This window comes from Eubalaena glacialis, chromosome 12, assembly GCF_028564815.1.
Source record: "Eubalaena glacialis isolate mEubGla1 chromosome 12, mEubGla1.1.hap2.+ XY, whole genome shotgun sequence".
NCBI classification, from domain to species: Eukaryota; Metazoa; Chordata; class Mammalia; order Artiodactyla; family Balaenidae; genus Eubalaena; species Eubalaena glacialis.
Genome location: NC_083727.1, coordinates 95,084,358 through 95,106,678, shown reverse-complemented (window position 1 = coordinate 95,106,678; position 22,321 = coordinate 95,084,358). Strand labels below are relative to the sequence as shown.

General features: G+C 41.8%; 1 long non-coding RNA gene and 1 pseudogene across 5 annotated transcripts in view; both read right to left on the bottom strand.

The window, feature by feature from the left end:
• Nucleotides 1–21,304, bottom strand: part of LOC133102143 (uncharacterized) — a 43,168-nt gene extending 21,864 nt beyond the window's left edge. For all 5 annotated transcript variants that reach the window (XR_009702864.1, XR_009702863.1, XR_009702866.1 and 2 more), the window contains exon 1: nt 21,149–21,304. This is a non-coding gene — a long non-coding RNA (uncharacterized LOC133102143). The remainder of the gene's footprint in view (nt 1–21,148) is intronic.
• LOC133102142 (DNA-directed RNA polymerase II subunit RPB11-a-like) lies at nt 14,652–15,053 on the bottom strand (annotated as a pseudogene).
• Nucleotides 21,305–22,321: the final 1,017 nt, after the last annotated feature.

Below are 22,321 nucleotides of genomic sequence, written 5' to 3'. Positions count from 1 at the left end.
CAATCTTTGTAGAGGTAAACAGCATTTTAAGGTTGATGGGTGTCCTTTCACCCCATGTTTTCAAAAATTTACTACATCTGTATATGTGTAGTAATACGTATTATGATTTCTTAAACTTATAGTTGCCTTTCTCAACTGAATGTATTTAAATTTGGCATAAAGAAAATCATGTGACACACATAATTTTGTAACTTGCTTTTTTTCACCTGACATGTTTTCATGATAAATCCATGCTGATAAATGTAAATCTAGTTTATCAATTTACACTGCCATGCAGTATTCAATTCTCTGACTATATCAAGATTTATTGATTTTTCTGCTGATGGATATTTACATTATTGTGCTTTTTGCCTTTATAAACAATACTACAAACAATAGTTATTTCTTGTGCATACATATGCTCACATGTCAGAATTTCACTAGGTTATGTATACCTAAAATGGAATTTTAAGGTTTTAAGGTATTCACATCTTCAGTTTTTCTGGGTATAGATAGGCAAATTGTTCTCCAATGTGATTATACCAATTTATGCTCTCATCAACAGTTGGCATTTCTAAACTGTTGGCATTATTAAACTTTTAATTTTGGTCTTTCTGATAGTTTGAAAAGTGAACCTTGTTTTAAACTGTGCATCTCTACAAGTTAAGCTGGACTTCTTTACACATGATTACTACCCATTCAGGTGTCTTCTTCCAAGAACTGCCCTGTTAACCTTTGCTTGTTTTTCAGTTGGGTTTCATATATATATATACACACACATATACATATGCATAGTTTTATTGAAGTATAGTTAATTTACAATGTTGTGTTAGTTTCAAGTGTACAGTAAAGTGACTCAGTTACGCATATATATAAATTTCCATTATAGGTTATTACAAAATATAGAATATACTTCTCTGTGCTATACAGCAGGACCTGGTTGTTTACCTATTTTATATATAGTAATGTGTATCTGTTCATCCAAAACTCCTAATTTATCTCTCCCACTGCCCACTATCCCCTTTGGTACCCATAAAGAAGATGCGGTGTGTATACACAATGGAATATTACTCAGCCATAGAAAAGAATGAAATAATGTCATTAGCAGCAACATGGATGGACCTAGAGATGATCATACTAAGCAAAGTAAGTCAGACAGAGAAAGACAAATACTATATGATATCACTTATATTTGGAATCTAAAACACAATACAAATGAATTATTTACAAAACAGAAAGACTCACAAACATTCAGCTGAGCTTTAAATCTTTTTCACATTGATTGTGGGAGTGCAGGACTTTATGTATTTTGGCTACTAATCTTTTGTCTGCTGCAAGTGTTTCAAATGTCTTTCCTGGTTGATAGCTTGTTTTTTACTTGGTTTATGGTGTCTCATGCCACAAAAATTTCAATTTTAATACGTCACATATATCAATATTTTCCTCTACAGTTTGTTCTCTTTGTGGTTGCATCTAGATTTATTTCCATGAGGTAGAAAGGTATTTATTTGGTAAAAATGTCTGTAAACATTTTGAAGTTCTTAACAAAATGGTTAAATTATTTTCCAAAATCGTTGAAGAGTTAATACACCTATCATCAATGCAAGTGAATAACTGATTTACTCTGTTCTTGTGAGGGTTAAATTTATGTGTCAACTTGGCTAGACCAGGGCACCCAGATAGTTGGCCAAACACATGTGGATGTTACGGGGAAGGTATTTTTTACATGCGATTAACATTCAAATCAGTAGGCTCTCAGTAAGTAGATTACTTTCCATAATGTGGGTGGACCTCATCCAGTTACAGGTCTTAAGAAGAAGACAGCCCCTCCCAAGGAAGAGGAGATTCTCCCAGCAGACGGTTTTCAGTTTCCAGCTGCAACGTCAGCTCTTCCCTAGGTCCCCAGCCTGCCCGCCCACCCTGCAGACTTTGGACTTGACAGCCTCCACCATCACATTGAACCAGTTCCTTAAAATACATCTTTCTCTATACACACGTCTTATTGGCCTGTGACTCCCGAGAACTCTGGCTAATGCACTTCTTTACACAAGTTTTATTTTTCATGTAAATAAGAGAGATATATGTCCCAGTGTCATTCACAGTTAATATGAGTTGTCGGGCTTTCTGATTCCAGGCTTCTATTAGGATATTTTTTTTTTTTTTATTTCAAATGTAGTAGTCTCTCTTTCTGCTCCTTTTATCACCATATTTGTCTTTGCCTTGACTTGGTTGGCATTTCATTTGGATGGACATCTTATGATACTATGTCCCTATTCATAGTTTTTGTAATTGGAAAGTTTATTTCCACCTATCAAATCTCCTTATATTACTCTGAATTACCTTTTCTTTTTTTTCTTTTTTTTGCTTTTTAAAATATTGCTCTGAATCATCAAATCATTTGGCATATGCAATTAATTTGCTGGAGTACATTTATGTTTTCTTATTTTCCAGCACTCGAATGGTGGTGTTTAAATAAAATAGTACCTTATGAAACAAAAAACAATTTCTAATTACTTAATTTAAACAGGTTGAATATTGTTTAAGGAGAAATTTGTACATCAGTAAAGACAGTAATACATTTACTTTCAGATTTAAGAAATGTTTCCAAAAAAGTATTTTAAAAAGTGCCTTCTGTAACGTTTAATATACGGCTATAACTACAAGGTGTACAACAGAATCATTTCCTGATCTATGTAAACTACTCTACTTGAATTTGATGCTTTCTTTAAACTATAGTTTGAAAAGCATAAGGAACTTTCAGTAAACAATCTCAGGGACTGAAAATGGGAAACTTGCCATTGTTTCAGCTTCCACAGTAACCACACCAGCCTTATTCACATTCTACACCAATAGCCAAATGCCATTCAGGAGACAAAATAATTGCTGATAGCAACAGAAATATTTTTAAATTCCCCTCTTCTTTTTACTCACATCTGTTCGGTGTTTGGATGAATTTTCATCTTGTTTTAGAACATGTGCTTAACTGTGTATTAAGTAGCTGGGATCTGTGTGTGTGAATGAGCCGAGAACAGCTGACACAGAGTGAATCACAGGACTGAAACATAATACGGTCCCAGTGACCCACGATGGTCTTTGCCTTGAGGGATCAAGTGTAAGAGAATTCTTTATTAGTTTTCCAAACATAAACAGTCCACATATTTGCGTGCCTTATCATTTTTGAATCATGATGTTATTCTTAGAAATACATGCTGGCATTAAAAATAGGTACTTAATTCCTAAGCACAGGGCTTGATTGTATAAGAGTGAAAACTGCCTTTTGATTTTACTGTTTACAAGAACCAAAATTCCTAGGTGGGAAGAATGTAACAACTGAGAAATAAGCTGCTTTTCACTGTTGTCTTCATGAAGCAGTAACTATAACTGATGCCCAGAAAATCTTATAGTCCTCATAAAACACAAACATTTAAGAGAAAAGAGCTCCTCCATAATTGTAACCCTAAGCAAATTTCTTTCTCTGAAGGAAAGAAACTTCTCTCTCTGAAAATCAGTTTCTCCTTTAAGGACCCTGGTTGGACTCAGTCTCCCCTAGTCTACTCTCCCAGGGACAATGTCCTTTGCAGCTCTTAGCAGGGACCCCTCCTGAATCACAAGTTCACACCACCAGCCTGGTGTATGCCAGCATCTGCTGTCTTTCTCCAGCAGAAAAGCTCTTATGAACTTGAGTGAGGGCATTAGACTCTTAAAGCTACAGAGTGCTGAATACTTTTTAAAGAAATTCCCTATAGAGCGTGTCATTTCACAAGGATAGATTCAATTATTTTGTCTTTTCTTTCTTTCTTTTTTTTTTTTTCAGATAAAAAATTGAAGCCAAAGCTGGTTTCTCAACCATGGGTCTCACAGCTCTGGGTTGTCCTTGGTTCCACTTTCCTTCACCCTCCAAACCCAACCCATAAGCAAGTCTTGCCAGCCTGCCTTCAGAATGTACCCCAAATCCATCCACTTCCACCACTACCACCCTAGTTCAAGTGGCGACTCTCTCCAGCACAACTGCATCAGCCTCTAATTGGGTGCATCCCCACCTTGTGACCACCCAGTGTCCACACAGCAGCCAGAGGTCTTTCTAAAGAGTGAATCAGATCCCCAGTCTCCTCCATTTACAAATCTTCCAGGGCTTCCCATGACCTTCAAGGTTTTTGGTGACTTGGCCCTGCCTGTCTCTCTTACTTCATCTTCCTCAACCTTCTCCCTAATTCACGGGACTCTAGCCAAATTGGCTTTCCTTCTGTGCTTCAAACGTGCTAGCTTTTTCCTGGCTCAGGGTCTTTGCTCCTACTACAGCTTGTTTGGGGGTTTCTCTCCCTGCCCCAGACCTCTCCATGGTGGCGTCTTCATGAACAGTTATGTCCCAGCTCAAGTAAGACAAAAGCAAAGCAGCTCTTCCACCATCCCTCTATCAGACCATCCTATTTATCTCTCCCAACACTATACTTGAAATTACTCAGTTCATTCACGTATGTGTTTATCTGATCACTCCCTCTATGCGTTACCAATTGCTGCATGATAAATTACCCCAAACTTGGCACCTTTAAAACAGTGACAAACATTTATGATCTCACACTGTTTTTATGAGTTAGGAATCGGGGGATGCCTTCACTGGGTTGTTCCAAGTCTCACGTGAGGTTGCAGTTGGATGTCGGCCAGGCTTCAGTCCTCTGAAGGCCTGACTCAGGCTAGAAAACCTGATTTCAAGGCAGCTGATACACATGACCAGCAAGTTTTTGCTGGCTACCAGGCGGAGGTCCCAGTTCCTGTATGGATTTCTCCCTAGGGCTGCTGGGGTGTCCATACAGTATGGCAGCTGGGCTGTCTGAGGGCAAATGATCCAAGAGAGAGCGAGACAGAAACCACAGTGCATCTTAGGACCTAGACTGAGAGGTAACACACAGTGGTTCGGCAATATCCTATGATTACACAGGTCACCCCTATCCTGTGTGAGAACTGGACAAGGGCATGAATACCAGGAGGCAAAAGTCACTGGGGGCTCATCTGGAGAATGGCTGCCACAACCTGGATGTCACGGACTCTGTCCTGTTCAACAGCATCCCTGTGACTAGGAAAGCACCTGATACCCAACGAATGTCTGATTAGCAGTAGACAAACTGGGGAGGGCAGACTTGGGTCTCAGTTTCTGAGTTTGGGCCCATGCACGTGTGTGTGTAAAAAAAAAATCCTAACTGGAAGATAAGGTACTGGGTTCCTTCCAACTCTGTCCCTACTTCGTCATGTGACCTTGGATACATCACCTAGCCTCCATCATCTTTAATAGCTTTATCTATGAAATAGAAATAATATCTATGCTGACACATTCACGTATTTGTTGTAAACGGTAGGTAATAGAAACAATTCAGCTGGAGTTCAGGAAACCGGCTCTAGATTCAACTCTTGTGGTTTTTTAATTATGTTACATTGGTCCCAACCTCCATTCCCTCTGTGATAGAACAAACAGGTTAAATTACATCATCTATAATGGTCTCCCAACCCTCAGATTCTACAGTTTTTATGGCTAAAGCCACAATGGCATGTTAATTTGGAGGCATATTAAGAACAAGTATTGTGTGGGTTAGCTAAGGAACATTATTATTATTGCCAAAAAAGCCAAAGTATAAACATGCTGTCTCTGAAGAAGTTCTTCTGATGGAGGAGGTAGGGCCGGCTGGCATGGGAATGGCACACACGGTTAGAAAGGGCCCGGGGAACCGTTGGAGGTGGGATTGGCCATTACTCGCAAACCTGACTTCAATTCTGCAGCTGCTATCACTACTCAGGTCCCGGTTCAGCTGCTAAAACCTTGCCTTTGGCCTCTGTGGTTCCTGACTTGAGGGCCCGGAGGGTTCAAGAAAGTGTGAGGAAAGCTTTTGCGCCAGGGCCCAAAAGGGCACCCTTGTACCTTTCTCGAAATGAAGGGGAAACAGGCATAACTACAGGTCAGCCTTGATACACAGTATTGTGTGTCCTATAAATGCACACTTTTATTCAGAAATTCCCTGCATATACTCGCAAATGTCCGCCAAGAACAAACTTGCCCCTTAAAATTGTAAGGCATTTTCTAGCAGCCACCAAATCACTAAATGCTATGACTCCTAGGCCACAGGATTTCATGAAAGTCCTCACTGCTTTTGTTTTTAAATTGTTGACCAGAAGTCAGCGGGAAGCGAGGCAGTAACACCAACCATATTTGCACTGTAGTCATATTTGTTTCTTCAATACCATTTTGAAAACTAAGACTTGTAGGTTTTATTAAAGAAAACAATTTGTTGATTTGGCATGGAGATACGTTTAACTTTTTGATCTGTCACTGATTGCTTTTCTTACCAAAAACAGTTTCAATTTGGAGCATTCATAACCCGTTCAATCCTCATAGTAGACAATACAATTACCAGCCTGTGTGTTTGTGTGTGTGTGTGTGTGCTTGTATGTATGCATGTGTATATACACATTGGTTTTGGTTTATATTGTGACAGAAACAGAAATGCCTGAAGGAATTTTAATGTTTGTATCTTATAAGAATACCACATTTCCCATGCTTCTAAGAACTCAGAAACGTCTTTCATTTGTGTTTAGAATAAAATCTGGGATGTAAAATTCTGAAGGATGTTGTAACTGATATAGCTGAACAAACATCTGTAGGGCAAGACCAAGTGTCATTGATTTGGTTGTAGAACTGAACCATTTAAAGTCAAGTATGAAGGTCTTAGTGGCTTATTTGCCAGCATTCTTACCAGCTAGTCAGTTTGTAATAAGCTTAACATGTCCAAGCACATTAGCACAGCTCTGAGCCTAGGACCCGAAAGAAAACATTGGGATTCAAAGCCGTACGAAACAATGCTACCAATTGCACCGCATTACATGGCCTAAGTGTTTGATGCTTAATCCCTCAAAGCCACCTTGAACCACACATTGCAGCCATCAAGAGTGTAGAATGAAAAAATCCGAGGGATTAAGGAGTCATTGCCATGAGAGGGAAATACATTTTCTCAGCTGTTCTGGTTTCAGTGAAGAGGGATTTTCCCTAAACCCTCCGGCCCTCTTCCCTTTCCTTTACTCCTTTTTCCCCCGGAGGGAAGGAGAGTAATTTATCAGGTTGGGAATTTAAAATAAATTTGGCATGCAGAGCTCAGTCCCACAGACTATGGGAGAGAGGTCCCTTGATCCTTCCATCCTACCTGGCGGGCCTCACAGCTGGGAGATCCTCCTGGCTCCAGCATTGCAAAGAGGGTGGGTAAGTCTCTCTGAGGGGCAGTTAATGGGACCATTTATCTCTCATAAAGTATAACCTTTAACTTTGCCAATATTTGGGGTTTCCACCTGTCAATCTTTACCTTCCTTCCCAAGATCCCAACAGTTTCTAACAAACCACTGAATAACCTAATTAATAGAAATGTCCTGGCAAGTTTCCACGCACTTTCACATCCCTTACACCAAAACCATACTTGCCACTGTGTACCAGGTTTGAAATGTACGTGCTACAAAAGTACTTAAGGTTAAGACCAAAAAATGGCCCTGACACCACATTAAGTGGAAGGAGTAATGGAAAAGTTTTTATATTTTAAACATTGCAATAAGTTCTATGGAGGTCAATTTTTGTGCATATTCATGAGTATTTCTATTGGCTTTTTTTAATTTGTATTTTTATTTATTTTTTTAACCTTACATCTAAATTCTTACCTATTGGCTTTTATAAAAGATTTTTTTATGTTTTAATTAGCTCTCTCCCTATCAACCACAGTAACTTTGGTATAAAATATTTAGCTCTTTTCTATAATCACTTGATTTTAGGCTATTAAATGGAACCTTAGAAAAGAAGAGATAATTGTATTTAGCCCAAGAACCAATTCAGGGGGAAAAAGTATCTATAGACAGCCAAATACTTGTTTTATGATCAGCGAAGGCATTATCAGAGCTACCCATTATTTGTTTTATCCAGTCTCCATGGAAGGAGGGAGCCTGTCAGTTTTCCTTCCCCGTCTGTGCTTCTTTCACTTCTTCGCCCCTCGCTTTGAAATCATGGTCAAAGTTCCACTTCCCCAGTGATGGCCACTGTCGGGAACTCCCCACCCCATGCATTGGGCGGAAGTCAGCCCAGGTTACTCACATCTCTGAGAGCTTCCTCAATTCAAGCACACACGCAAGTCCGCGAGAATGCCACAGTGTGACCGGGATCCTTCTGTCTTCCGTCCCTGTGATTAGACTGCTACCTTCACCTTGAAGCTCGGAGAATCCCATACACCTCATGGAGGGTGGATGCTCCTGGTATGACCTTGAAACTACAGAAATCCTTTATTTTCTGCTGCAGAAAAATGTTATGTCACTAGCCACTTAAGTGTTTCTATGAAGGTCTAAATTTATTAATAAGTTTACATTTTTAGCCTATACTCTGTCCACAGGCTAGTTAGAAGTGTGCAGTCTTTTTTGGTACCTGTACGTCTTGAATCCCTCTGTGTGTGTGTGTGTGTGTGTGTGTGTGTGTGTGTGTGTAAGGATGCTCTAATTCATGCTTAGCTTAAATTCCTATATCAGAGACTGTTCAGCTTCTCCCATAACCCACCTGGGCGTCTGCTCCCCTCATCACCCACCGGAGCGTCGGCTCCCCCCTTCACCCACCTGGGCATCTAAATGTACTTTCTCAGGCTTTACTTGAGAATCACGAGACATCATTTGCTTTCAAAGCACTCCTGGTTTTGAGATCCTCAGATAACAACAGCTCTCTTGTCCTACATTTTCAGGATATAACAAGGAAGGGCGATCTACTACTTTGTTAAGTAGGCTTCCTCTGAAACTACTTAAGGATTCTGAAATTACAGCAGAGGAAAGCCTTATCATGACTTGCTTCACAGGGGAATGAGCCGGATGTGGCAGAACCCTGCATGAACGGAACGGAGGGGAAATGGACAAACGGAAGACGCTCTCTGGATTCAGCAGGGAAAGTCGAAAGGAGGTGATGGAGACCCTTTGTCAGCATTAAACGACTTTTAATTTACTTAGACTCTAAGGAAAAACACGAAAGCAGTTCTCCATTTGGTTCACCGTGCCAAGATTTTCATTTCCTTCATGATTATTATTTGTTATGAAAGGAGTATTAAAACAACATTATAGGAATTCCTAAACATGAAGAACCCTGTTTCCCATTATCCGCACATACTGGCACTCCATCCGTTCTCTTCCACCCTCAGACCAGATCCAGTGCCCGTTTAAAGCTCTCTGCGTTTGCTTTCACAGATTTAGCCCAGCAGAGCTTAGATGCTTTACCCTCTACTGTATGCCCGGCATCTAGTGTAGAGCGTGGCACATAGTACGTATTCACTACATGTTTTTGAATAAAAAAATGGATGAATGAATAAATATTCCTCTTAATTATTCATCCTTGAAACCCGCACGTCTTCCTATCTCCCCAGTTTACAGCTACAAACGACACCATTTAAACCATTAAACTGATTTTCGTTCTCTCTAAACCTCCTCCTGCTCATGCAGGAGATCCTGGGCCCTAAAAAGTTCCCCCTAAATATTTAGATTCCCAAGATTCTCCCTGGGCCCTGCTGGTCCAAAGGGCAGTTCTCCGTCGATCATACCAGCCCCAACGCTCTTAATGCCACCCGCATGGAGAGCAATAGCCTTCTCCGCCCTCTCCCGCCTCCCCTCTTTGCCCACAACAAGACCCCTCGGGCTCTGCAAAGCACAAAGGTCAAGGGGCACACAGCCCACCTCCTCCCCACTGTAAACTCGTGCTGGCAGAGACCAGTCAACTGATGAGGCAAACAGTAAGAGCCAATCAGTGCAAACAGATTCTAAAAGGCAAGTGGTGTCTTCTTCCCCCTGCAGCTTTTACACCTCTGTGTTTAGGAAATCAGTTCACCCAGCGGGCTGGTCTTGAGAGGGACATGACATGTTGGAGGTTTATGTTGGCCTTTTTTTCCTATCACTGTATTTAACCATAAACTGTGAGATTTTCTTTTTCGGTCCCTTCTTATCTCCGGAAGATCCCGTAGCTTCCTGATCCCTTTCAGATATTGGAAGAGTATCATTCAATCCTTCTCATTTTAAGTTCTGCTCTCATATTTTCCCTTCCCCGAAGTTCAGCCTTGATCTCTAACTTGTGTGACCTCTGGTTCCTAAGAGGCATGGTCTTTTCCTCGTCCCATCCTCTTCCTATGAGCTGTCATGTAGCAAGAAGAAATAGAAAAGTGGTAGGTGTCTGGCACAGCTGGCTGCCTGTTGATGGGAGAAGATAACCGTCCACCGGACTCCTTGGGGTCTCCACCAATACGATGGCCTCTGAGTAGAGGTTGTGTGTGATTTATCAGGGGCTCTGTTCAGCTTCTCCATGACTGAGGATCCCTTCAGGGAGGGGCAACCACACCCAAGGACCGCTGTCTCCAAACACCTCTCGGAGCGGGGCATCCTCTTCCCGAGATGCCTCTCAGGGGCATCCTCTCATCCTCTTCAGACTGCTGCCTGAAGACCTGCGTATCTTCTCTGACTATCCGTACATCCTTGCAGAGCCTCAGGGTCCTTTGTGGGTCCTCTGATGGATCGGTAGCCTGTCTCCATTTTCTTCCCGCGTATCCAAAACCAGGGTTGCCACACGCTGCGTGATTCAGCTGCTCTGCTGGGACTTTTGCCTGATGAAACCACAGGTGAGAAGTAGCCTTAGTCTCCATGCTCACATCTGGCCCCCTAACTTTGGAGAACACACATCAACATCTCCTAAGATCCCCCTCACCTTCTGTCCCAGGGGTCATGCCAGGATGGCGCTGCCAGCTTTGCAGCTCAATAAGCTTTTAGATGAGAATGAGGTGCCTGGGGTCCCCTTCTTGCAGTTCAACCTCTGTCCCTCTGCCCTTCTTGAAAGGAGAACTCGCTGTCTGTGAAAATGCTGCTCTCCCTCTCGTGTCTCTGGGAGACCATGACCCAGAGGGAGACACAGGCATGTAGGTGGGATTTATGGGACTCGATCTGACCCCTTTCCACCGACCTCAGTGGAAAGACAGTGGAGGTCATGTGTCACCTCCAGGCCTCGGCTCGCAGACTTACTAGAGAATGGACTTGAGGACACGGGGAGGGTAAGCTAGGACAAAGTGAGAGAGTGGCATGGACATATATACACTACCAAATGTAAAATAGCTAGTGGGAAGCAGCTGCATAGCCCAGGGAGATCAGCTCAGTGCTTTGTGACCACCTAGAAGGGTGGGATAGGGAGTGTGGGAGGGAGGGAGACGCAAGAGGGAAGAGATGTGGAGATATATGTATATGTATAACCGATTCACTTTGTTATAAAGCAGAAACTAACACACCATTGTAAAGCAATTATACTCCAATAAAGATGTGAAAAAAAAAAGATGCTGGTGGCTTCTTGCTTTCTCTTCCTCATTCTGTCAGTTCAATGCAGAGGACTGTTATGCCTGGAGAGGTGGTCAGAGCACAGCATGCAAGGAGCTTTGGCTCCTAAATATCTGCACAGAGGAAAGCCATCCTCCGACCAATAGCACTCACATAGATTTCGTGTGTGATGCTGACCCCACATCCTGTTACAGTACCCCAAACTACCCAGCCTAACATCGAATGTGTCTGTGGGAGAAGGCAAAGAATTTTGAGGTGTTCACTGGAGCTGACACGGCCAGTTCTGCCACCTGTAAATGAGGTCTAGAAATACCTTGATCCCATTGTTGAGGATTTTGTTTAAAATATGGATCACGAGCTGGCTTCCTTTTACTCAGCTTTGAGCCCTAATCTTCATCATCATCGTGGTCATTATCACCATCCTCATAGCTCAACTTTATGGGCCAGAAACTGTGCTGATTCTCTTATAGGTATTAGCTCATTTAATCCTCACAGCAACCACATTTCACAGATGAAGAAATTAAAGCACAAAGTTTATGGAATCCACTGAAGGTTATATACCAGGAGGTGAGGCAACCAGGATGCAAACCCAGGCTCTCTTGCTCTAAAGCCCAAGGTTTTAATAAATGAAGTACACAGCCTCCAATTTCAAAGTGCTGTCCCTGGTTCCTGGACTTTGAGAAAAGTCTATTCAACATCTTCTTCTACACACATTTTATGTGGTTATATGACTCCTGTTTCCCCAGACCTCACGGAGGGAATATACACCCTGAAGATGCAGTGGAGAGATGAATTTTGTCCCATTTAGTTCAAGAGCCACGTGCTTCCAAACGGCCATCATACTCCTCTCTCTCCGCTAATCCCATCTGCGCTGGCCACAGCTGGAGTCCCTGTGATGGGCGTGATTCTGGCCTCACTTCCACACAAACCATTGCTGCTCTGAATAGGAAAAATGGTCCTCCTCCTGACATCATTAAAACTCCCAACACAGAACAGAAAATTTTTACCTTCTTTATATCACACCCCTAAACACACACACACACACACACACACACATTGTTCAGCTCATTCTTTGACTCATTTTAGTTTTCAGTTTTACTCCAAATTTGGCGCAAGTGCTTGGGAATGGGAGAAAAAAGCTATAGAAGAAGTTGTGTTTGAAGAAAACACCAAATGGTAGTTGTTAAATATTGTGCTCAAAATAGAGCCCACCATCACCCCAGCCCTTGCCCTCCCACCCTCATCCCCTCCTTCCCAAATTTTCATCAAGGTCTCTACACAAAGCTTCTGTATCATGACTCTCATGTTTGTCTGGTAAACTTCCCAATGGCAACTGCAACCCCTCCACCCCCCCACTTCTCCATATTTAGTGTGAGGCTCGGGGATTGGGATCAACCATGAAGACCTTGTGTTCAACTATTTCCTCTCTGGGAAAGCTGTTCAAGTTCTCGTGGAAATGAAGTCCTCAGCGGCACCCACCTTTGAAAGTCCATCCAAACATGAAGAATATTCATTGATCAACATTAATTCAGAACAGCTATACCACTGAATTCCCTACTCAGGGGCCATGGGTGGGATTTTTAACCTTAAAGGAAACACCATGTTCTGCTCTTTCTTGTAGCATTATTTCATGCTAATCTTCTATGCTCCAACCTTGTCTTTCTAGTTTTTATTTGAATAGTTGCATGAGATTACATTACACAAATAAAAAAATAATTTATATAACTATTCTTTAGTTGATGAACATTTAGGATTTATTTATGTCCAGCTTCAGCTTATTTTCACTAAGGAAAAATTACTACCATGGTATCTTCATAAAGACAAATTATTGAAATATAATTAATCCTAGCTCTCTAGAAAAAAAACTACCTCTATGAAGCAATGATTTCCTGCAGGATCTCAGAGTATCAGCTAACAGCTTCCAGGCACTATCACCAAGTCTGTAAAACTAGGTGTGCTATGTTAAAAGTTACCTACTTGTTAATAATGAACTTATTAACAAGAATTTTCCAAGCTTTGTTTACTTGGAAATTCAGGACCCATGAAAAATCCAAGTGTGGAAATTGCTTAATAATCCAAGTATTCATAGAATTTCACAATGGTTTTTGATGTTGGATTATTAACCTTGACTTTGAGAGAGAGAAGTTCTGATGATGGCTTTCCCACTCTATTGCTATCACCACCTAAGCGTGTTGACCTTCTCCCCTACCCCACTGCTGAGGTTTTGGGGTTGAATGACCAAGTAAGGCATTCAAAGGCACAAGGCTCCTGGGTCCAAGGCTGGAGCCTGAAAGGAGAAGCTGAATCGTCCATGGATCACAGTTTGGGAACGGTGCTCCATGGGTCCAAAAGTGACAGTGGGGAAAGCAAGGCTGAGGACCACGCCCCAGGAGAGAGAGGGAGAAAGCAAAAGAACATGGAACCATGAAACGGGGTAAGAATTCCAAAGAATGGGGCGCTAGTCAGGACAGGACGTTCAGAACCGGTATGAGAAGTTGATTGATTGATTGCTTTTTATCGGTGACTTTTTTTTTTTTTTAATTTATTTTTGGCTGTGTTGAGTCTTCGTTTCTGTGCTAGGGCTTTCTCTAGTTGCAGAGAGCGGGGGCCACTCTTCATCGCGGTGCGCGGGCCTCTCACTATCGCGGCCTCTCTTGTTGCGGAGCACAGGCTCCAGACGCGCAGGCTCAGTAGTTGTGGCTCACGGGCCTAGCTGCTCCACGGCATGTGGGATCTTCCCAGACCAGGGCTCGAACCCGTGTCCCCTACATTGGCAGACAGATTCCCAACCACTGCGCCACCAGGGAAGCCCCTCAGTGACTATTTTTATTAAACTCCACTATGTAAGAGAAGCCTGGGGAGAGCTGTTTGGGGGCCCCATCAGGTGTCCCTATGCTGAGGCTTCTAGAGCAGAGACTCCTAGAAGCACATGGGCTTTCGGTTTCCCTCTGCTTGAGACGCTGCCTGGCAGCCGCAGGTTCCCAGTTTTTGTCCAGATGAGTTTGTTCCTGCCACGCTCTCAGACAGAAGTCTGGGTCTCCGGGCCAGGCCGCTTTGAAGTGAGGCCCCTGAGTGGCTTCGGAACAGGTCCTTTACCTCTGCTGAACTGACGGTCCATTGCTGTGAAGTCACCTCTGCCTCCGCCCGCAGCTGGGTCTTTTCCTGCCACACTTTATTAGGAAGGTGAAACAGACTCTATGTACAGGACACATCGGTGTCACGGGTGAGGGGCTCGCTGGAATTTCTACAAGGAGGCCCACGGCTAGAAGAAGGACTCTTGTCCATCTGGTGCCTGGAGAAGGGCCAGGTGCAGCCCCCTACTCAATTCCTTCTTGCTTGTCTTTGATGGCCAGCCGGACGCGCTCTTCCAGCAGGGAGAGCTCACGGAGGAGGTCTGCGATGGCATGGGTGAAGGCTGGCATCCAGTGTGGTCAGCACACGGATGAGGGTCTTGTGCTGCAAGGCATGGGGGACTTTGTAGCCAGCAAACAGCACCTGGGGGGCCTTCAGCAGCTGTGATCTGATGATGTTTCCTAGCGCGTGGTCTTCCTTGTTGGAGGTGAACAAACAGGCATCCGGTGCCTTGACCTTCTTCTCGCCCTCGAAGAGCAAGAACGACCCAAAGGCGGGAGAGGCGTTCATCTTAGCATCGCAGCAGCCTCGGAAGCCGCAGCTGCCGCCGCCACCACGAGAAGTAGACTTGAAGTGGACGCAGCATCTTAATCAGGACCGTGGCCTGGCGCTCGGTTAACAAGTGTAATTACAGGTGAGTGCTGATCTATTTACATAACAACCTGAAAGTGATATAAGATCTCAAAAGTGCTTCCAAATGATCCAAAATAGTTCATCCAATCGAGGATGCTAGTTTGTGTAAGATGTGTCTGAATGCTTTAAAGGAAATTTTAATATGAGCAAAATGTAAGAGTTAAATATAAAAAAAACAAAAGAATATGCAGAAGACTCTTTGTACAATTTTGGTCAAGGGAGAGACCTTAAGATAGGTAGGAGACTTAGAAAGAAACGCAGTTATATTTAACTGCATTTGAATATATATATTTTATATATACATATATATGTATGTAAAACATATATAACATAAATATGTATATGTGTGTATAAAACATAAATGTAAATATGTTTTATATGCTTTATAAATATGTATATGTATGTATAAAACATATATATGTATGTAAAACATATATATATATGTTTTAAATATATATATATTTTATAATATAGAGAGAATGTATATATACATTCTCTCTAAATTATATAGAGAGACTATATATGTTCTATAGTCCCTAAAGAACACTATCTGTATTGTTGTTTTAGTTGGGTTGGGCTAGACCACAAGGACCAGATATTGACCCGCAAATCTCAGTAGTGTAACCCAGTAAAGGCTTCTTTTTCATTCACATCCAGTCTGATGCCATCTGGAAGCTTCCCCTGCCTGTGTCATCAGCAGCACCAGACTCCCCGGCCACTGCAGCAGGGAAGGGATGAGGCCGTGGGCAGCCTCGGCCCAAAGCCAGCCCTGTGCCTTCTGCCAGAGTGGTCCATTGCCAGAGTGGTCGTCTAGGCAAACTGAAGGCTACTGCATAAGGCAAATTACCCAGCTGGTTAATAGCAATTCTCACTTTCTAAAACACATAAGGGCATATAACTTTATTTTGCTTTTCTTTTCTTCTTCATTTTATTGAAGTAGAGTTGATTTACAATGTCAAGTTAGTTTTAGATGTACAGCACAGCAATTCAGTAATATATGTTCACATATATATGTACACACACAGACATATGTATATATTCTTTTTCAGATTCTTTTCCCTTATAGGCTATTACAAAATATTGAGTATAGTTCCCTGTGCTATACAGTAGGTCCTTGTTATTTATCTATTTTATATATATATAGCAGTGTGTATGTGTTAATCCCAACCTCTTAATTTATCCCTCCCCCCCTTCCCCTTTGGTAACCATAAGTTTGTTTTCTATATCTGTGGGTCTATTTCTATTTTTATATAAGTTCACTTGTATAATTTTTTTGTGTGTGTGGATTCCACATATAAGTGATATCACATGATATTTGTCTTTCTCTGTAAGGACATATAACATTAATAGTGAATATGATTTCACTCTACGCTACACACAGTTGTGAAAGATACTTTGCTAAAATGTTTTAAGCCCAGACAGCTAGCATTAATGTTATTAGTAAGTATTATTCACCAGAAATCGCTTGAAGTCTATTATATTTATTCAGTCAGTTCACACCCCCAGCAGCTGGGTAGCCAGCATACTTCACTATAGTTGGATGATGTTACTTGTTTGTTTGTTTGGCTTATGTGATGAGTTAAAATTTTCATCTGATTTTTGTATAGTTTGCACTTCTGATTCACTAGTGAGGAAGAAAATCTTTATAGTTTATTTTCTTTGGTTTTTTTTCATTTATAACTTGCTTTTTCTTTTAGCAGTCATTTGTATATTAGGAAGAGCAACTTGTTATGTCTTCTGATAGTATTCTAATTGCATATATTTTTCCCAGTTCACTGTTTTGCATAAGATATGTATTAAATACATACATACATGCACATATATGTGTGTGTGTATATATATATATATATACGTATTTCTATAGAGAGACAGGTTAAATATAACTGTGTTTTCTAAGTTTCCTACCTACTACCTTAAAATCTTCCCCTTGACCAAAATTTTACAGATATTCTTCTACATATTTTTTATCTTTTTTTTTTAGTTTTTATATTTTATTCATATTAAAATTTCATGTAAAGACAGAGTCAAGGAGGAACCTCTAGAAGCCAGTCACCCTTTTAATTTCCAGGATTTTCACCCACATCTTCATGTCACTCCTTGCCCCCAGGTCATTTCTTTCTAATCAAAATACATCTTCTAAGTGTTTCCATTAGTATATTTGGAAATAGCAAACCACTTTTCTCTTATAATAGTCCAGAGAAATTTTTCTTGACTTTCCTCAAATAAATTAAAAAATTGTAATTCAACAAGCACTTACTGTCTACTGTTGTCTTCTCTGTGTCCAGTGTTGGGGAAACATTGCCAGAGACACAAAAAGGGGTTTATGTGACGCAGTGATTTCCTGCAGGCCCTTCCAAACTCATCAGATGAGATGTGACACCTGAAACCAAGACTCCACGGAGCTTACAGAGTTAAGCTTTATATTAAGGGGCCAATTTTTCATCCTCTAATCATCATTTGGAATTTGGTGGTGGGAAGGGTAATGGCAAAAGAATGTCATATGGGGGAAGGCATTGTCTTTTCTGTCCTCTTGCAGGAAAAATAAAATAAAATCTAATTTTCACTTCCTTTTTTTTTTCAGTCTGTATGTGGTTTAGAGGAAGGAAGTGTTTAGGGGTGAACTCAGTTTCCTAAAGTTTTTAGAACCAAAACACTTAGGAGACTGGCTTTTTCTTTTGCTAAAACAACAACTGCAAACGGATATTTATATAAAGAGTTGGGTCAAACCTAACAACTTAAGAGCTTATTTTTAGATTTCTGCTTGGCCAAGGGGGAAACATGATAAATGAACCTTATGTTCTTAAATGGGCAAGCAGTTGAACTCAAAATATTTGAGCAATCTGACAGAAGTCACCAAAGAACACAGCTTCCTTAGGCATTGTTAGAAATCCCCAAACAATGACCTTATTACCACTGCTTTCTTTTCTTCCTTTTTTTTAAAACTTACTTTCAGTTTTAGTACTCAGGATCTTTTTAATAGTTTTGAAGATACCAAAACACAAAGAATAAAGATTATGTAAACATAGAGATGTAAATAGAAAGTCCAGTAACTCTGGCTGAGCAGGCACAGGGCTATGCTCTCCACTATGGAGGCCACCAGCCACGCATGGCTCCCAACCACGTGAAAGGTCCTAATGGAGCCGTGCAGAAGCGATAACTCCTGAAGTACGAAAAGAAGACTATTTTCTGTGATTACATATTGAATGGTAACATCTTAAAGATGATCGGTTAACTTAAATATATGATTAACATTAACTGTACCTTTGGGGGAGGGAAGGATTGGGAGTTTGGGATTAGCAGATGCAAACATATAGAATGGATAAACAATAAGGTCCTACTATAGAGCACAGGGAACTATATTCAATATCCTGTGATAAGCCATAATGGAAAAGAATATGAAAAAGAAGGTATATACACTGAATCACTTTGCTGTACAGCAGAAATTAACACAGTGGGACTTCCCTGGTGGCGCAGTGGTTAAGAATCCGCCTGCCAATGCAGGGGACACCAGTTCAAGCCCTGGTCTGGGAAGATCCCACATGTCGCAGAGCAACTAAGCCCGTGTGCCACAACTACTGAGCCTGCGCTCTAGAGCCCATGAGCCGCAACTACTGAGCCCGCGTGCCACAACTACTGAAGCCCGCGCACCTAGAGCCCATGCTCTGCAACAGGAGAAGCCACTGCAATGAGAAGCCCATGCACCACAACGAAGAGTAGCCCCCGCTCGCCGCAACTAGAGAAAGCCTGCGCGCAACGATGAAGATCCAACACAGCCAAAAATAAATTAATTAATTAATTAAAAAGAAGAAATTAACACAGCATTGCAAATCAACTATACTTCAATAAAATACATTTTAAAAATTAATTGCACCTGTTTCCTTTTTTTTTTTGAAATGTGACTACCAGAACATTTTAATTGCATATGTCACCAAATTCTTTCTACTGTGTAGCCATGTAGTAGGACAGTGGAATTAAGAGCTGGGCTCTGAAGTAAACCTACCTGGATTTAAACCAGACCACAGATGCCCCAGCCATATGACCTAGGTCAAGTTAGGTGGGCAATCTGTGCAAGTTGTCTGTTATGTAAATTGTGAATGATAAAATATTCCGTCTCTCATAGGGCTGAGTGAGGATTAACTGATCAGAGCCTGGTGCAAATCAAGAGCTCCCTAAGGCTCGGTTCTGTTATTCTTACTTCAGAATCCAGAAGAGTGAGAGAGATTTTTCTGCATGAAGAAACTCTCAAAAGGAATGGAAAAAATAAGATAAAATCAGGAATTTGCTGAAGTGATGCTTCCCCTCTCCCCCTTCCCCATCCTCCTGCACAGCCAGTTTATTGTATTGAGAAGAAATCAAACCATCCTTCTAAAAATGGCACATATTCGGGATTTGTAGATTCTCTAATTAGGTATGTTTGACCCTCCATAGCTTGACCCAGTTCTCGGAGAAGGCCAAAGCAATTACACAAAACTGCAGATGCTTTCTTTCTATGGGCACATCTCATATACATGTATACATGGATCTGACTTTAAAAAATTAAGAGCATGTATCTGATGCCCCTGAAATCATGGGTCGTAGCCTGAAAACAGCGGTAATAGGTACTTCTGTTGAGCTCTTGCTACGTATTTGCATCACCCCTCAGGGCTTTGCATGTTTTTTTTTCATTTAAATTTACACCACAGCTCACTGAAGTGGGTATTATTATTTTCTCCATCTTATGGTGAAAAGGTATCTCAAAAAGGTCAAGTAATTGCCCGAAGTCACATAGTCAGTGGTGGGCAAGGATTGATTCTCACCCAGGTCTACCCCTGGACAGATATTTCCAGGGGGTCTTTTTATTTCTCAGACAACTGTCAATAAGTCTGTGTAGCACAGATCACAGCCCTGTGGAGAAAAAGAAACGCCCTCAGTCTATAGCAAAAATATCAGATTAATGAAAAAGGAATACTTAGTAGAGTCATCACATTGTTTCTGCCTGAGCATGACTTCAGAAATTATTTTCAAAATTTCCTGTCGTCCACTCAGCGTGATGTCTTTGAGGGAAAGCCCAGAGTCACTTATCTCTGCTGTCACACCACATAACCCAACACTGAGCACTGAGTGCCTACTTAATGACTGTTGAATGAATAAGTGTGTGATTACGTGTGCCACTAGCCAGGGCTTGTCATCTGAACCTCAGAACACAAGTCTTTTGAGTGAGTATTTATTCAATTCTCCCAAGTATGTACATAACAAATACCATTCTAAATCCACAGGAGAGAAGTTGAGTCATTACATATAATGGATGCTTTAGCACATTAGGGCTTAATTCCCTCTTGGAACCCCATGGAGAATCATACTCAGATTAAACCATAGTCATTGAGGGCCACCTTAACTTCAGTCAGGGGTGACAAACTACAGCCTGGAATAAATGTGACTCATAGCCTGTTTTTATAAGACCTCTGAGCTAAGAATGCTTTTACATATTTAATGTGTTTTTTTTTTAATAAAAGAATATGCAACAGACCATATGTGCCCTGCAATGCCTAAAATACCTACTCTCTGACTCTTTGCAGAAAAATGTTGACCCCTGCCTGAGGTCAAAGTAGATCTATATTCAAGTGGAGTAGGATTAACTTACCTGGAAATATTTAGGAAGCACTCTCTGATCTGTGGTCCCCAAACTCTTCCCTACCAATCTATCTTCAGACGTAAAATTCTTATCTGCTTTCATTGGTACAACGGCACCAAAACAACAGCCTTGCCACCTTCATCCCCGACCAAAGGCCCCTGTAAAAAGGCATGTGTCCCCCAGCAGCTCGGCCTAGAGGGTGACGTGATGCCTTGGGCTTTGAGTGACATGAATTCCAATCTCAGCTCTTGTTAGGTGTTGCTTGTTGGGTGAGAAAGTGGAGCATGTCACTTAGTTTCCTCATTCACCAGCCATAAGGACAGTAGACTCCATCAATAATGCTTCTCAGTATACAGCATGTGTATTGGTCATCTACTGCCGCAGAACAAATGACCCCCAAAAGTAGTGGTTTAAAAGAAAAACTACAACAGCACTTACTATGTCACCATTTTGTGGTTCAGGAATCCAGGCATGGCTTAGCTGAGTTCTCCAGCCCAGGGGCTCTCACGATGTCAGTGAATCTGCAGTTCAATTGGGCTGAGACCTGACTCCAAGCTCTTCACAGGTTGTTGGCAGGATTCTGGTCCTTGGCAACTACTGGTTAGAGGCTGCTCTCAGTCCCCTCCCCAGGGCCTTCCCATAGAGCAGCTCACAGCAAGGTAGCTGGTTTCATCAAGCTGAACAAGAGGGAGGAGGAGAATGCAGCAACACAGAAGCCACGGTCTTTTGTAAACTAATTTCAGAAGTGATATCGCATCACCTCTGTTGTAGTCTATTCATCAGAAGCAAGTCTCTAAGTCCAGTCCAGGCTCAAGGGGAAGAGCTTACACCAGAGCATGACCATCAGTATGGAGGGCTGCCCTACATCCTGACTGCCACGGGGCAGGGAAAACAAAGTGTGAATCCAATTGGCCGGGTGGGACCAGAGAAAAGGCAAAGCCCAGTGGTGCATCTCAGGAGGACATGTGCTGAGCATCACAGCTCGGAAATAAAACAGAAGTGAACACACTCTCTTGTTCTATGACTTACAAACTGTGCATCCCTGGACAAGTGACTTTATGTCTCTGAGCCTTTGTTTCCTCAGCTGTAAAATGACGATCATAATACCTACCCTGCAGAGTAGATGTAAAGGTTAGATCAGATATGGATAGAAAGCACCCAGCCCAGGACTTGGCATACGGTATATGGTCACTAGCAACAGTTATTATTTTCCTTCTTACCTACTAGTCTATCAAACTAGCAGTCAATACTTTTCAAATCTCAAAGCTCTGGATGAAGAAAATGACACCCAGGAAGGATGCCTCAGAGAAAACCGCATTGCAATAAAAATCAGACCTTACATCAGTTTTGCACTTTGCACTTAAAGTGTTTTCACGTGTTTATTTTACTTCCTCCTCACAAGCCCTGTGTGGGCAGCTTGCAGCTTACCTAGACTCATATTTGTAAAATGGGAAAACCAGGAAACAGAACAGATTACATGACTTACCCAGGATTGTGCAGTAAAACAGTATATAAGGAAAAGAGCCCTGAAAAGATGGGGAGGGGACCAGGGGCGTCTGGTGGTTCCAGGACCAAGGACAGGCTGGTGCCAGGAGTCCCAGTGAGGCAGGG